Consider the following 16,527-nt stretch of genomic DNA (forward strand, 5'->3'; position numbering starts at 1 on the left):
CTTGAGACCGCAATGCACTGTACACTGTAATGCACTGTACTCTGTAACACACTGGACACTGATACACTGGACACTGCAATGCACTGTACACTGATACACTGGACACTGCAATGCACTGCACCTGGGACCTGGTGTCCTCTCCTCCTTTCCTGTATCTCCTCTGGCTGCAGCAGGTGAAATCCAGGGGTTCCGGGCTGCCACTTGCTGGGCCCTCACGGCCAAGGACCCAGCGAGCCGCCTAGCTATTTGCCGGATGGTGCCGTTCTTTTTTCCGATTTTTTTTCTCCTTCGCTGGCCCGGCGGGCCATAGTTTTGGGACCCCTGGTCTAGAGTTTTAATTAGTTTTAATTAGGTTAAAAAAGATTTTAAAAAAGGAGCTAGGCTAATACCCTATCTTAAATTTCGATCAATACTACCCTTATTGAATCTAATTACAAAACATTTCTTTGTTGGTATCTAGTTCCAACACGTCTTGCTAAAATGTACTCATCCGTGTCACCCAATTGCTTTAGATGATGTGGACAGGAGGGCACTATGCTCCATGTATGGTGGAAATGTTCGGTGGTCCATAGATTTTGGATCCGAATATTTAATTTTCTTTATTCAGTAACGGGAGTGAATATTCGCAGAACTCCGAAGGTAGCTCTATTTCATCTGTTGCCCACTGATATTCCCAAGAAATCAGTTAAATTAATTCTTTATATTTTGTTGGGAGCACGAATTACAATAGATAAAAGTTGGAAACAGACATCTATTCCACTAGACTGGGTCAAACAAAAACTTCATTGGATCATGATAAATGATAAACTTATGAGTATAGTTAACAATATCTCTAAATCTGAGTTCACATGGGAACCATGGATTAGGTATATCTTTATTACTTAATGGGAATGTGGCTGAGCGTCTCTTTCCTCTCTTCTCTTTTCCTAATCTTTCTCTCCCCCCCCCCCTTCTTTTCAATTTTGTTCTTCGGTTATGTTCTTGTTTATTTGGCTTTTTGTTATTAAACTGCCCATGTTACTGACCAAAGGAACATTTGCTTCCACATGGGGGCTGTATTTTCTGTGCTTACAATATTCTTGATTGACATTTACTACATGCTTATATACTTATGAACCTGTTTATTGGCCTCTACTCACCCTGTAGGTGGGCTAAGTCTTTATGTTCTTGTTTTTGTATATCTCTTTTTCAATAAAAATATTGAAATATAAAAAAGGAGCTAAAGCTTCCTGGTCATGAAAGAAAGACAAATGGTGAAGACATTATCAAAGTTACACATCTGCATCTTCACTTTTTTATGTGTTTTTGTTGTGTGTTTGCATGCTTTTGTTTACATGCATTTTTCATGCACTCCCATTGGAGCTATGGGATCAAAATTGCACTATGCTGCACTTAAAGAAGCACCTTTTTTCAAGTCTTATGGAAGAGCGGTGTACTAGTGTGAATGGGCTTCATAGACTATAATTGGATTCCTTTCGTCATGCATTGCATAGTGAAAGAAGAAAGAACAACAATTTAAATTTATGTGAACCGGGACTAACAAAATATTATCTAAACTTGATGATAGTACACTGGACTTGTAAAGATGTTGAAATAATTGACTTGCGTGATTATAAGGACTGGAATTGATAGAATGTTTGATAACAGCATGACATGGATAGAATCAGGGGTAGATAACATGCCTTTATGGCAGCACTGAGTAATACAAATATTTAGGTCAATTATGTGCTATGTACAGAATAACGTATTCTTGGCAGCCCTCCAAAACATTTGCATTGTGAGATATTATTAAGGATTTGCCAGGAGATCCAGGGATCTTTTCTAGTGCCTACACAATATGGCCTTTTCTTTAAATTGCTAGGGGTGCATTCTCTGGATTTATCACTGTTAGAATGTAAGACTTTATAGCACATTCAGATGGCTCAGAGTGTTTCTGTCAGATTTTCTTTATAGTACAAATTTGGTAGATATTTACACTATCAGTGATTTGTTTATTGAAGAATTGTCACTTTGTGTTAAAGAGATAGTAGGGCTGTTTCAGTTATTGCTCATAGCAACCAATCATCTTACAGAAAACCGAAAAAGGAATTCTGATTGGTCATTGTAGGCATCAACTCCAATTATTGCTTGGTTTCTTTTCTCCAGTTTTAATATATCAACCCCAATAGGACTACCTATTGACATCATGATGGAGCACAGGGAGAGAGTACACTGACACTGCACATGGGACTTGACCTGCAATGCATTATTAGAGGGTATTAAGTACACTATAGGATGGGAAGGACAGGAGTGGAGGTGGAGGATATAACAAGCAAGCATCAAATGGCCAGTAATCCAGAAACAGGGGAACACCACCCAGTAATCCAATGCTAGCAGAGAATCCATCGAGTGCCCGAAAGAGCAACTTTAAATCCCATGCAGCAATTGTAGACCGATAAGTCCCAGAAACATCAGCATCCAGTTGTGGTACACAGTAGCAATGGGATTTCCATTGTCCCATTATGGCACTCAGTGTCAATCAACACACTCCCTGCTATTCAACCTGGAAGATCAGAAAAAGGAGAAGGGAGTAAAGAATCTTTAGGGAAAATGCCAGAGATGAAGTCAGCATTGCAGCAAAAGCTGATTTTTGTTTATTTTAAGAGTCACCAAATGCATTTTTATATGTTTCAAGTGGAAATGTATGTAAACCACTAAATATGTGTGTGAAATAGCTCACTTGCCAAAAGATCTTTTGTTTCTGTCAGTTTTCCCATTCAACCACTGAGAGGCCAAGGTTTTGTTTTTCGCTACTGCAGTTAAAGCCCTGTAGCCAGATAATGGCCTACAGCAATATGGAGAATGAGACTTTGCTTTTTTATTCTTCTCTCCCTCTACTGAGATATTGATGTTATGCTGTACCATTCTCCTCCGGCCAGTAGGTGGAGATCTAAAGTCAAGCAAGCCCATAGATTTCTATACGGAGTGCTGAGAATTCTGGGAGTTGTAGTAGTAGAGTAGTAGGGACAGCAGCCAAATAATAGGACAATTAGACTCCTTACACTACAGATCCCAATGGACACTGTGCAATAGGTGGGCACCTCTGCCTGGATATTTGCTTGCCAGTGGGAACCATACCAGCGGACATCCGAGCCTGAAACTGGGAGTAAGGAAACCTGCAGTAGCACTGAACCACTCATATTAGAGCACCCGCACCACTGTCACAGGGAGACAGGAGCATCTACTCACCCTCTGCTATCCACCACTTTTGGGGAGAGACTGAGGGGCCCACCTTCTACAGTGAGAGGGACTGGTGAGAGAGCTATGTGCCCATTGATGACACTGCTAACGCAGACTGAGCCACTGAGAGCAAGACGCCAAGTGTACCCAATCCATTCTGCACTCTATACCACACTTATTCCAAACTTAGACTATACCTATACCGAATTATACTGAACCTTTATCTCATCTGAACCACATCTCCCCTGTACCTGTGCCAAGACTATACCATACCTATACTGCAAGCAAGTTAACTGGGACTGCCGTTAAGTGCACAACACTCCTAAAGGGCTCCAATAATTGCATCAATAGGACATCTCAAAGGACTGCCCCATCTCTAATAATTATTCTGTAGGTCCTCTTTGTTCCCATGTCCCCTTCACTACCATCATCCTTTTCCTTTGGACAGTGAATGCCCAGTCAGCCTAGGACTAGCATCACCATCATAAATGCACTCTGGTAGTTTAGTTCCAGCACTAGGTAGATTAATCTTTACCACTGCTCACTGCTGCACTTGAGGTGGCCATGATACTGTTTATGTTGATTTGGACACCAAATGTAATTTTATGTCTAGCCCCTACTGTTAATAGCTTTTAAATTAAACTGTGTTATTAACATTGTTAGTCTGTTTTATGTGCTTCACCCTCCTAGATAGGTGCCAGGATTAGGTAAATCTAGTTCTGGCTCACTGTATTCAGTGGAGCTGCATTCTTGTTGTTAGGTAAATTTAGTATGACTCACTGTAAACAGTGTGGCTGCATGTGACTGTTTAGGTCTGTTCTGTGTTTCATGCAGTGGTTTGATCGCTCCTCCTTTGGATGGTTCTGGAACATAGGAGTGGAGCAAGGCAACTTTGCAGATACATCTTGATGCCATTAGGAGTGGCTGTGACATTGTATGTTTGTATACTCAGCCTGGTGTGTCAGAGGGGCTGAGGTTCTTGAGAGGGTAAAGGCAAAGAACAGGGGACCCATTATATCTAGCGGCTCCTACAGGGTTAGCACTACAGCCATATAGATTGGTCAGGGCTGTAATAAGACAGTGAAGGGACAGCAACACACTAATGAGATCAACTGGGTGCTTCTCCATTTGTTAGATTCCAAGCACTGTACAATACAGTTGTACTGCTACCCTCATGAGTCTAGCTGTCTCCCATGAACAGCAGATCAGGTGTCCACTCCTTCCTACCTACCAACCAGCTGACCTGCAATAACCCAACCTCAATCACATGACACACACAACTACCATGAGTCATACACAATGATTTTGCCTATAATACACTACACTATTCTAGTAGCACACTAGAGGGTGCTACACCCCCCCCCCCCCCGCCCTAAAACAACCATGTCCCCATTGACTGGAGAAATATGTACAAAAATGGTTCCTGAGCCCAGAAGCAGGGGCATCCTATAAGAAAAATAGAAGGGAAAAAGGGTACAAACTCAGAAGGGGATAAGTACAAATAAATATTCAATATCAAATATATAGATATACACAAGAATATACATTTTGTTCCCAAAATTATAACTAAGACATATATAGAAGTTTGTCTATAGTTCCCTGTAGCCAGCAAATTATCAAACTGGAGCATCCTGCCTGCAGCTCCCTGCAGCTAGCAAATATACTTTTAAAGCAATATAATTATAAAAAATACTAATATATATATACAGTATATCACAGATTACAAATAGGCAAACTATACATATTTTTCTTGCTAAACCACCTCCCCCTAGAGGGAAGCAAACTGTAGGAAAAAAAAAATATTAGCAAAATTACAAAATTAAAAGTCCCAGTTTTGGATAGAAAGACAGCTGTTCATGATGAACCTGTAAACTATTTGCATAATCTGCTAGCAGGGGGTTATAGTCCTGCTAACAAAGAAGTTTTTTTAAAAAAAGTCTCTGAAGGAGGAGCCCTTCCATAACATCAGTCTCTTTTAATAATATCCTGGGCCGTACCACCAGATCTCTCCCATAATATCAGGCCGAAGGGAGGAAGAAAAATAGTGGGTGGCATGATTTGGCCCGACAGCTCAAAAAATAAAAGGGGTATTCTCAAGCATTTCACCAATACAATTCAGGATTAGGTCATCTTAATGATGACTACTCCTTGTAGATGGCACTTCCTCAGCTCCACTCCAGCCAGATATCCTGGGACCTGTCCATCACATTAAGGTTAGGAGACCCCCTTTGAGACTTAGGAACGTGCAAATAGTCCCAATTCAGCTCCTCCTCCTAATGGGAGCGGAAGGTCTCAATGATGTCCATAACATTCACGGGGACATATGGGAAGTCCGATCCTCACTCCAGTGCGGTTCTCCTTTGTACATCCCTTTGGAACCTAGAGAATCTAGGGAGCTCCCTGCATTTGTCCCGTCCAGTTAGTACACAAGCATGCAGAGACTGGGTAATCCACAGCTTGTAGGCCAAGCCCTGGACCTCTTTCCTGCTATTTGTATCCCATGGCCCCTCCTGGGTCTATTGTTGGACATGGATTAAAACTGGACTGTCTGGTTGCTGTCTCTCTGCAGGGGTCGATGGCACCTCCACTCCGGCCACCCATCCTGCCTAGTCAAGGGTAATGGTCCTCTCCCCCCTGTCCTGCTCCCTCTCCAGATAGTTCCTTATGCAGGTCAGCAATGTCCTGAGCATCCCTCCCAGTGCCATTCCTCATTCGAATCACACTTCAGAGAATATTCAGTCTCTATCTCAAGGGGCCCAAACTCAGCCTAATGATAGAGGACATGGAGAGGTGAGGAGGATCCACCTATCTACATTGTATGTGAGAGCTGTACTGAGGGCTGGAAATCACTTCCCAACATATGTGCTGCACTTTCCGGTCAGAGTAGGAGTCAGGTAGGTCAGTCAGTGTAGTAATCCCCCTATAGTCCTGCACAGCCAGACATCACACATCTTCAACAAGACTTGCACCAGGAGACAGAAAACCAGTCCTTGAGATTTGTTTTGAAGTTTTTATTAGAGATGTAAACTTGGATGGGGTAAGGGTTGTATGGGATGCCCACGGGAATGGCAACCAAGGACAAACTTCCTAAACCATATTACAAGTCCAAAGATAGAACTTCTCTTCAAGGAGAGCTCTCCAGCCTCTCCTGGTGTACCACCCCAAACCCCAGATAAATCCTGGGCAAGGGAATCCAAAGCTGCCACTTGAACTGTAACATCCTGGTTTCCCACCCAAATGCTCTCTCCCCTCTCTGTCCCAGGGGTGTAGATATACTTACTGAGTCCTTCTCCTGTGCTTCTGTTGGGAAGGTGGCTGCTACCAGGCCTATCAGCTGGGCTGCTCCTTCCCTGCCGCCAGGTGGTCCTCTCTCAGGCGGCCAGTTAAGTCCACAGCTTTCTTTCTTTCAAGATCCCTCTGCCTGAAGGTGAGCTCCTTCCCAGGCTCCTGAATCTCAGCCTCACTTCTCTTCTTCCACCTGCACACTCCTGCTACTGAGCAGGCTCTCTTACTTTTAAGGGTTGTCCTGGTCCCTTTTCAACCACCTGTTGGGATTGGACAGGTTCCGTGAAGAGTACAGTCCAACCACTCCTCAGATCCACCCACTGCCTCTAGGCCTTCCTACAAAGCTCTAGAGCAGGGGGAAGTTCCAGAAGGGCTGGCCTTCAGAGCCTCTCAGCCCTGACCATAATTTGACCCCATCCTGCTATTAAACCTGGACTGCTGCTCAGCCAACGTCTAACCATTGGAGTCTAGCTCTCCCTAGCTACCTAGGAGGATGCTACATTTAGGTTAGGGTGCCCTCTTTTTGTTGTTGTTTTCTGGTGATTGACTACCTAGATTGAAGTACACCATCCAGACAAAAAGGGAATAAAGCCACATGCTCTGTAATACTTGGAAGCACTGAGTATTTCTGAGGACATTGTCAGATTAAAAGAGTGCAGCGAAAGTAGGCATTAGTGGGGGTGGGGCAATTGGCTTTCAAAAGGTACCTTTTTAAAGGTAGAACTAAGCCCTCAGGACTAACATATTATATAGTGGTTATTTAAGGTATGTTAGATTTATTTGGATTTTTTAAAAACTTTTTTTTTTGCAGATTTAGTTGCGCATCTTAGCACACGGCTACCAGCTTAGGAGCACGCAACAGAGTCAAGAAGGTGTGGTTTTTGGAAACACTGTCAGCCAAGGGATTACATGCTCTGGCACATCATCATGTAGTTCTTGGAAGCACCAAAATATTCCTAGAGTGTCTCCTCAGCTAAAAGAAGAAATTTGAGGTTTGCAATTCTGCAAAAAAGCCACAGTTTAAAAGAGGTTTGTATTAGGGCACAGAGTAATTTTGCATAGGAACACCAACAATTATGAAATATAAAATTAAAATAATATACTTTTTCATTTTTTTCTTACTGATTACTAAACCACAAGGTTCAGCATTTGCTGGCTAGGTTGGTGGAAGGGCCTAGAATTTACACCACAGCTTTAAATCTTAAAATCCAAAAAAAGGATCAGTTGGTGCTGAAAAAAGCCGGTGAGCTGCTGAGTAAATTTAAAGTATATTTCCAATTTTGCATCCAAATTGGCAAAACACCTACTTGATATGAGTTACAATGCGTTCCCATTCACATAGTATAACCTTTACTATTCTACCGTAAATTCCTAAACATTTCTGCTTCCCTTTTTAAATGCTCTTCTGAAAACACCAGGGCTAAAAATCCCACTCAGCTTTCTTTTCTATGTAATGTTTGCAAGGGGGATAAGGAGTTACTATTTACCGTATTTTATTTTTGCTGTGCTGTCAGATCTCATTATCAGTTGTAATCTAAATTTAAACATGGTCGGTTCTAACCAAGGGTTAAAATTTTAGAAGCAGTGCTTTTTGCTTTGAACGTTAAAGTGAAACTTCACCTTTTTTTTATTAGTATTAGTAAATAGATAGGAAAGTAAACCATATTTACTTTTTTAACTTTTTTTTTTTTTCCATTTCATCAGTTGCTTTTTGGTTTCCAGGTCTAGGCAAATGATGTCATACATCCCAGGAGTCTTCAGGAGGGGAGGGCTAAGCAACCCCCCCCCCCCCACCTGAATGCCGGAGCTATAGACAAATGGATTCCAGGAACTAAAGGCTATATGAATCATCTGCCCTTACTCAAGATGGCCATGACCAGAAGTGCTAGGGGCTGTTTTCAACACTAATTTCTCAGCATAATAAAGCATGGAGTAATGGATGGATGGGTGGGTTTGCTCTATAAAATAAAAATGAATTTAATGTCGTTTTTGGTTTGTGGTGCTCAGTTGCAGTATAGCTCCCATTTATTGAGGGTAAGTCTCTCTTTATCAGCGGAGACATATTCACTGTGAAATTGCTGAGAGTAGATTGCAGTCTGCCCAGAGCCTTGCTCCAAACATGCACAAGGTGTTTTAGGTATGATCTGTGAATGGGAAGACACATACCAAATATATAGTGGGATTTTCTCAAATTTGACTACAAAAGAGGAAATACGCTTTAAATGTATGACTCCTGGGTTAGTTGTGTTATGTGAAAATAATTATTAATAGACCCCGTAGTATTACATGGTGTGATTAATCAATTTGCAGATATTGAATGATGTTACTGGTACTGCAAAAATAATGTGCCAGGACTTTGGTGTCAACATTTCCACACCAAAACAATCACCGTATTTTAGATAACAATTAATGCACTGAAACTAAACTCACCAAACCTAGAGGTAATGTTAGCCTTACTGTTATCATCAAAGGCAGCAACTCCACCTTTTCAGTTCTTACCCTTTATCTTCGCTCAGTGAACTCTTGCAAAACGTTTGCTATACTTTCAAACGATTTCAATTAGAAAGGTAGAGAAGCCAATAGTAAAGATTATGATTTTGTACCTTATGTAGCTCTACCTCCTTAGGAGTCGCTGAAGTTTGAGTCCTCTTATAGTTCTGCACAGCCAGGCAACATGAAATTTTCATACAGAATTGCATCCAGGAGACAGTAACCAGTCCTTAAGCTTGTGTTTTTGGATTTTATTAGGGGAATTCAACTTGGATAGGGTAAGGGGTGCATGGTATGTCCAAGCGTAATGGCAACAGAGGACAAACGTTCCTGGAACTATATACAAGTCTTTACAGTAAAAACCCTCTTCTGGAGAGCTAGTCAGCATCTCCTGTAGTACCACCCCAGACCCCAGATCCACCAAATCTGGCTGTTCTGGGTGAATCCCTGGGCAGAGGATCCAGTGCCTGCCACTGCAGTGTGAAATAGTCCCAGGTAAGAAAGCTAATCCATTTTCTCACTAGAGTGCCTCTTTACCCTTACTGGTCCAGGGAGTGCAGGTCTACTCACTCAGTCCTTCTCCTATGCTGCTCATGGATTAGCTTGCATGCTGCCCATGGACTTAGCTATGCTAAGTCTGCTGAATTACTGCAAGTACTGTTAGTTGACAAATGGAAAAGTTTCATGTAGCACTGTGAAAAATTGGGCTCATTACAGCATTGTCACTGCCCCCAGGTTTTCACTGCCCCCTGGTGTGTGCCCTCCCAACCCCCCCATTGTGTTCCCTCCTGCCCCCCCCAGGGTGTGCCCTCCCAACCCTCCCTGGTATGTGCCTTCCTGACCTCTCCTGGTGTGTGCCCTCCTCACAACCCCCTGGCATGTCCTCCGAGCCACCATACTGTGCTCTCATGACCCCCCCTGGTGTGTGCTCTCCTAAGCCCCTCTGGTGTATGCCCTCCCAGCCCCCATACTGTGCCCTCCAGACCCCCCTGGTGTGTGCCGTCCTGACCCTATTCTGTTCCCACCGACCCCCCTGGTGTGTGCATTCCCAACCCCCATACTATTCCCTCCTGATCCCCCTGGTGTGTGCCCTCCCAACCCCAATACTGTGCCCTCCTAATCCCCCTGTAATTTGTTCTTGCTCCCTGCACTGTGCCCTGTACTCTCCTGACCCCCTTTACCGTGCCACGCTGACCCCTCAGTACTGTGCACTCTTGACTTCCTGTTATCTGCCCTTCTGATGCCCAGACCTCTGCCCTGCTGACATCTCTGTTTTCTGCCATACTGTTCCCTGTGCACTGTTGTACATCCTACTGACCTTTGTATACTGCTGTACATACTACTGACCTCTGTACACTGTGCCTGCGTTTTCTGGAAAAAAAGTTGCCTGAACCTTTTTCAAAATGCAGTCGCAGGGAAATCTCATGGTGCTTTTGTACTTTGCGATTTCCCAATGATTCCCGCACCTGCAACCACCCGCTACAGTGTGAACCTAGCCTAATGCCCATAAACTCTCCTAAACTCTTGCCACTATGAGCAATTTTTTGCCACACTGCCTGCCAGAGGTTTTGGCATTTTTTCTGCTCCTAGTGTGTATGTACCTCTAATGTAGGCTACATTTATATGTTAACAGTGACATTTGTGTTATTATTTTTAGCTGATTTTTCTTCATGTATTCCCTATTTTTTATTAGAAAGTGGAAAATTAACCCAGACCCAAAGTGTTATCTCACTGGTATTTTTATCTTAACATATTGATGTTGATGTGATCTGGTTCCTAGACAGGCGGCTTCTACACCCCAGTGGATCTCTGCGGTCTCCTTGGCTTGTAGTGTAATGTAACAAAAATAAAAATTGAAGCGCCACACCATTGTCACCCTTATTCATTTGTTGTCCTCTACTAAACTTTCTAATTCAAGTAGTCATTCTTGAGGACTGGTGACCAAAACTTAATTGCATATTCCTGATGAGCGTGAACGAGCATTAACCTTTAGCAACCAACCGGTGATGGAAAGGATGTGCAGTAACCTCTGGCAACCAGTCAATGAGCCTGGACCAATCAGGGAGCTTGGGCCAGTTCTTTATATTTACATCATTAAAGTCTATGTGTGTGTGTGTGTTTGTTGGGATGTTGGGGTGGAGAGTGAATTGAATGGGGGCCCAAGAACATTTTTGCCCAGGGTCAAATCAATATTAAAGACGACCCTGGTACACCTCTCCTTCACAACTCCCATACTTCTTATCCACAGCCCACCTCTGCATCTATTATTCACAGCTCAACTATCCCCTTCACCCCTCTTCCACCTCTCACTTCTGCTCCCCTTTCACAGCTTGCCTCTGCACCCCTCTCCCTCAGCTCAAATCTGCATCTCCGGCAACCTTCTTCCTCAGCTCACCTCTGCACCCCTCTCCTACAGCTCACCTCTCTCCTACAACTTACCTCTAAACTCTTCTTCCACAGTTCATCTCTGCACTCCCAGGACAATTGCACCCCTCTTTCGGAACTTACTCACCTCAGATACTTTTCTGTTACCACCCATGATGCCTGCCCTTTTCTGTGTCCATGCCACTGCCTGTACATTGCACACTTGCTGCTTTTCAGCTCTATTGCCCCTCCACAGTTTTTCTAAATGGAGTCAGGCCACAGCTGCAAAGCAGACATTGCAGGATAGCATGGCATGGCTGGCAGACTTTGAATACCTGGTAGCAGCAGTAGCTTGCCCTTCCCTTCCAGTATCATGGTGCCACCCAAAGGGAGTGTAGCACAACCCCTCAGGAGCTGTTAGTTCAATAAATTCTCTGATACTAGTCTTGACTGTGTTGAGACCTCTACCACTCTGACCCAGTTAAATTCACACAGTTTAAGGCTTGACACTAACCCTCACTCAAGAACGTGGACAACACACAGTTGCAGAGTAAGACCTTTTAAGAACCTTTAGGCCTTGACCATATAATAGCAAACAGTGGACAGAGGATAAGACAGAAGAATGTGTAATCTAAAGTACTATGCTGTTTACCATACAGGGTAGTGATAATAGGGCCTATTTCCTCACTATCTACCCAAATCAGCTTACACGGTAACAGGATCCCCAAAGGTGCAAAAAGGGCAAGTGGATAAGCCTAGAGCTTATACTGTCCACTAGTGCATTGGGGTGATGCTAGGTCCAAGTCTGCCAGAAGAACTTTCTTAGGTCAAACAGCCCCAAATAGTTTGTGGATGGTGAAAGTTATACAAAGTTGAGATAGATAAAGGGAGAGTCTCTAGGTCTTTTCTTCTGCCGGCATTGTTGGGGCCCTTTAATGGTGGTGCACTACTGGTGAAAGTTGAAGTCACAACCTGCATTCAGTTCAAAGTGCAACTTGTCAGAGGTGTGATTTGTGCTACTGGTTTAAAGAAAAATATGAACAGTAACAACAGGTGTGAAATTATCCAAAGCAAAGTCAGTTCTGGAGAGCTGAGATAATCCTCAGTAGATGTTATGATGACAGCCTATGGTGGGTTACCTGTGTTGGACATTAACTCAAAGAGTGAGAGGGTATGTCTATGATGGGCAATTAGAAGTCTCAGCTCCTGCCGAACAGTGTGTGTACTGGGTTAAGAATCCTCTCCAGTCCTGCGGTTCAGTCTTGGATGCTTCTGGCATAGAGGTGCCTTAAGGATCGATGGTTTTGATTCCAGCAAACCTTCAGAAGAATGCTGTTGCTGCAGCTGAAAGCCGGTGAACCCGCTCTCTTCTTCCAATATGAGCTGGAGTGGAATGGGTGATAGATGTGGCGATAGTCTTTCTCTATCTATCTGCTGGAGATGCTGCTACCGAGACTGCGCTGCTGACAGAGGCCTTGGTCGGTGGAGCATGTTAACCTGAATGTATGTACTCTTCCCTGTCCTGATGCCAACTGCCCCCAAACCTTCCTGGGCAGTGCGATTTGAGTCTCTTCACTCCTCTCCCATAATACTATGGCCCCCCTAGCAACTGTAGTTTTTTCTAGCACCAGGGTAATACCATCAACAACAGTGGAACTACATCTCTCACAATCCCTCTCAGCAGCATCTCCTCCTCCATGACCTGATGCTGCCCAAGCAGTGGAGAATACATAACATCCATAAAGATGCAGAAGTCTTTTTTCTAAAAGGGTCCGCTTGCCAGCACCTGGTTACAGGGGCATGCTCAGTACTTTCAGAAATGTAGACTTAAAGGTATATTATGGTAAGTAGGAGTTTAATTAGCAGGTTTAGGCAATGAAAGGTTCAGTTTAAACATCCATATATATATATATCCTAATATTTCTTGTTTAATTTTATTTTTCTTAGTTTCTCTTCTGGGTACATTGTATTCTTCTGCATATTTCCATGTGTAATTCTTTCCCTTTTGATTAACATTTACTCTCTCTTTTGCTGTCTGATTTCTTCCTTTTTCAGTTCAGTCAGCATTCAGCTCTGTACAATAACCTCTATAAACTCATGCATTCCAAGTCAAATTCATTCATGAGTAACATAATTAATAGGTTGATAAAACAATACAGTAATTATTGGCTGTCATGGGAATTGGTGGACTTAAAAATTCTGAGTAATATTAAACTCTTGCTCGGCAAATGTATATAAGAGGAAAACAAATAAGGCTCTTATTTACAGCTCCATAGGGAATGTGGAGAGCATTGGTGTAATTCTTCATTGTGGAAATCGGAAATACTGTAGATGTTAATCTTATACCTTCTCCTCCTCAGTGTCAGGATAGTAGGCTGTCATCTCCTCTGCCAGGGAACTGTACATTTTTTGTCAGCAGAATAAAGGCTGGATGGATATATTTTAACAGCCTGTTAATTAATGGAACAAAACACTTAATACAAAACAAGGCAAATCCATATGATATATTCTGGAAATTTGATAAAACCATACCATAGATGTGTCAGACTTTTTTTTGTTTGGACACTAAACCTAACTGCATATAGATCAGTGGTCTAAACTATCTCCCATGAGATGGACGTTACCCCTTGCTTGCCTTTATTTAGTCCTTGGAGCACTATTCCTCCCACTGATACAAGGTACTATTCCTCCCACTGACACCAATGATGAGGCACTATTCCTTCCAGTAACACCAACACTGGAGTATAAATCTTTGCACTGATATTAAAGATGGAACACTATTATTTATGTTGTTAAAGCGCTGAGCAAACTGTTGGTGCTAAATAAATCCTGTATAATAATATTAATAATACTTAAACTAATACCAATGATCGGGCATTATTTCTCCCACTGACACCAACAATGGGGCACTAGTCATTCCATTGACACCAATTATGGGGCACTAGTCCTCCCATTGACACCAACAATGGGGCACTAGTCCTCCCTGTAACGATTGTGTGCAATAGAGACATGGAAACTGTACGTGACAGCCATTTTTGTTTTCCATGAGCAATGATCTTCCTCCCCTCCTCCCTCCTGAAAACTGGAATTTGTAGCTGTAACTTTTAACAAACTTCAAAAGAACCTATTAATTATCTTAATTGGAACACAGAGCTGGCCAGGCTATAAACAGATAATTAGTCTTGGAAGGATGTCTGTTTCCACTAACCATGGAAAACACTTTCCTCTGCCCTATCGGAAAACACTTTCCTCTGCCCTATCATAAAACAATATTAACTCAGTCAAACCATCACACATGACCTGTAAGGCCATTAAGACTCTAGGAGAGCCGAGTGTGCCATTAAACATCTATTCCACAACGTAACAATTACACATAGAATTCATAGAATTCGACAGCAACAGTGCACATTAATATTAAGTATATATTTGCATATGAAATATCATACCAAAGAAATCAAAGTCATACATGACTATGTTAGCACATGGGAAAGGGGAGAAAGCAGTCTCCTCCCTCCTGGGTGACAAGGTACACTGTGTTCGGTATTCCTGGGTTCGAAACATAATTCTGAATATTAATCTGCCAGTTGCTAGAATACCACCCGCACATATTGGAGATTATTAATATTAGTGTAAAACTGTATTTGGGAATTGGTCGTAAACGTAGTGGCCTTCTAGCACCCATCCCTTAAACCGGATTATTGGTCAGTTGGTCTCTGTCCACACCCCCTGATATCATAGAAAAGGGACTGTCGGGACTTGTTAAGTTGGAGCTCTCATTTAACATCATCCAAGGAACAGCTTAATGGATTTGTGAGCCAAGGCAACGTTTTTACTTTGACAATTGGACTCTGCTAAACCAGGACATTGCAAGTATTCTGCCTTTATTAGCTCTTTTCCTTCATTTCTCTGTTGCATTATTGTTCTCTTTATTTCTTTGTAACATTCCTTTCTGTAAATATTTTAATTGCACAATTTGACCTTTTTATTATTAAACTCTATTTTGAAAGTGTTAAAACTATCTCTCAGGCTTTTAATGCAAACTAAAGAATCCCTGTCTCTTGAAGAATGCTACTGTATATATTAATCCTCTGAATATACCGTGGTGACAGTGTGTATTACAGACATTTATTGTTCACATTTGTTCTTGTTAACATTGTGAAGGGTTGATAGTCCCAAAACTATCTAGTGGCAGTTTGGAGTTGGAAGGGGAAGATGTACATGGGACACTTCTGATTGATGGAAACTGACTGCTGGAAAACGTAGGTTAAAAAACGTCTGTTTAGCTGCATTTGCATACCGCGTTTATGCACGTTTATGAGCGTTTGTGTTTAGAAGCATTTTTTAAAGATAACCTCAAGAGACCTTCCAAAATGTCCAGAATGCACTGAAAAAAAGTAAAAAAATTAACCATTTCAGACATTTTGAGAGAAATAGAGAGAGCAGAAGCAGAGAGAGCAGTATGTGTTGAGATTAGCTGTCTTTTTCTTTGTGATGTTTGGATGTGTTCCAGCTCATTTCTGTGCAGAAATTATTGCATCAGTGTTTAACATATTTTCTTTCATGCGAAACCTCAAAGTATGGTGTACCAGGTCCATTTGAGTACCGGGAAAACGCTTTGCATGCATTATTCATGATGAAAAAAGGCTCCGGACTGCATCTGGAAATGGAAGAGTTCAAAAAAATGTCCAAATGCAAATGCTTATAAACCCGGTTAGCCGCGTTTACATATGTTTACAAGAGTTTGGTGTTTGAAACGCTGATAAAATCTACTCCTAAATGCAAGTTTGGTGCATTAAAAAAAACGACTGTAAACTCAACTGCCTGTAAACGACTGTAAATGACGATGTGTACATGGACACATAGGAAAACATCAGGGAGAGTTCAGGGGCTGCTGACAAAAATTCAGAAAAGCTCCTAAACGTGAGTTTATCAGTTGCAGTGTACATGAAGCCTTAATTGCATAATTAACATAACCCAGTGACAATTGCTCTCAGGCTGCCGGCACATAGATTGTAGTTAGAGGCGGACTGACAACTCATGGGGCCCCCAGGCAATAGGGGATCATGGGGCCCCTGTGTCCTTGCCCAAACTCAAAAAAGCCTATGAAAAAGGTACCAGGGGCATCTCATGGGGCCCCCTACTGACCCCGGGCCCTCGGGCAGTGCCCGA

At 42.5% G+C, this 16,527-nt stretch overlaps 1 long non-coding RNA gene across 1 annotated transcript in view; it reads left to right on the forward strand.

Annotated features, from left to right (window-relative positions):
- LOC149452378 (uncharacterized) overlaps nucleotides 1–8,489 on the forward strand; it is a 106,113-nt gene extending 97,624 nt beyond the window's left edge. The window contains exons 2-3 of the long non-coding RNA XR_016314874.1: nucleotides 7,316–7,533; nucleotides 8,227–8,489. This is a non-coding gene — a long non-coding RNA (uncharacterized LOC149452378). The remainder of the gene's footprint in view (nucleotides 1–7,315; nucleotides 7,534–8,226) is intronic.
- The last annotated feature ends 8,038 nt before the right edge of the window (nucleotides 8,490–16,527 follow it).

The sequence above is a fragment of the Staurois parvus genome, unplaced genomic scaffold, assembly GCF_062004578.1.
Source record: "Staurois parvus isolate SC_StPar_1 unplaced genomic scaffold, SC_StPar_1.0 ptg000475l, whole genome shotgun sequence".
NCBI lineage: Eukaryota > Metazoa > Chordata > Amphibia > Anura > Ranidae > Staurois > Staurois parvus.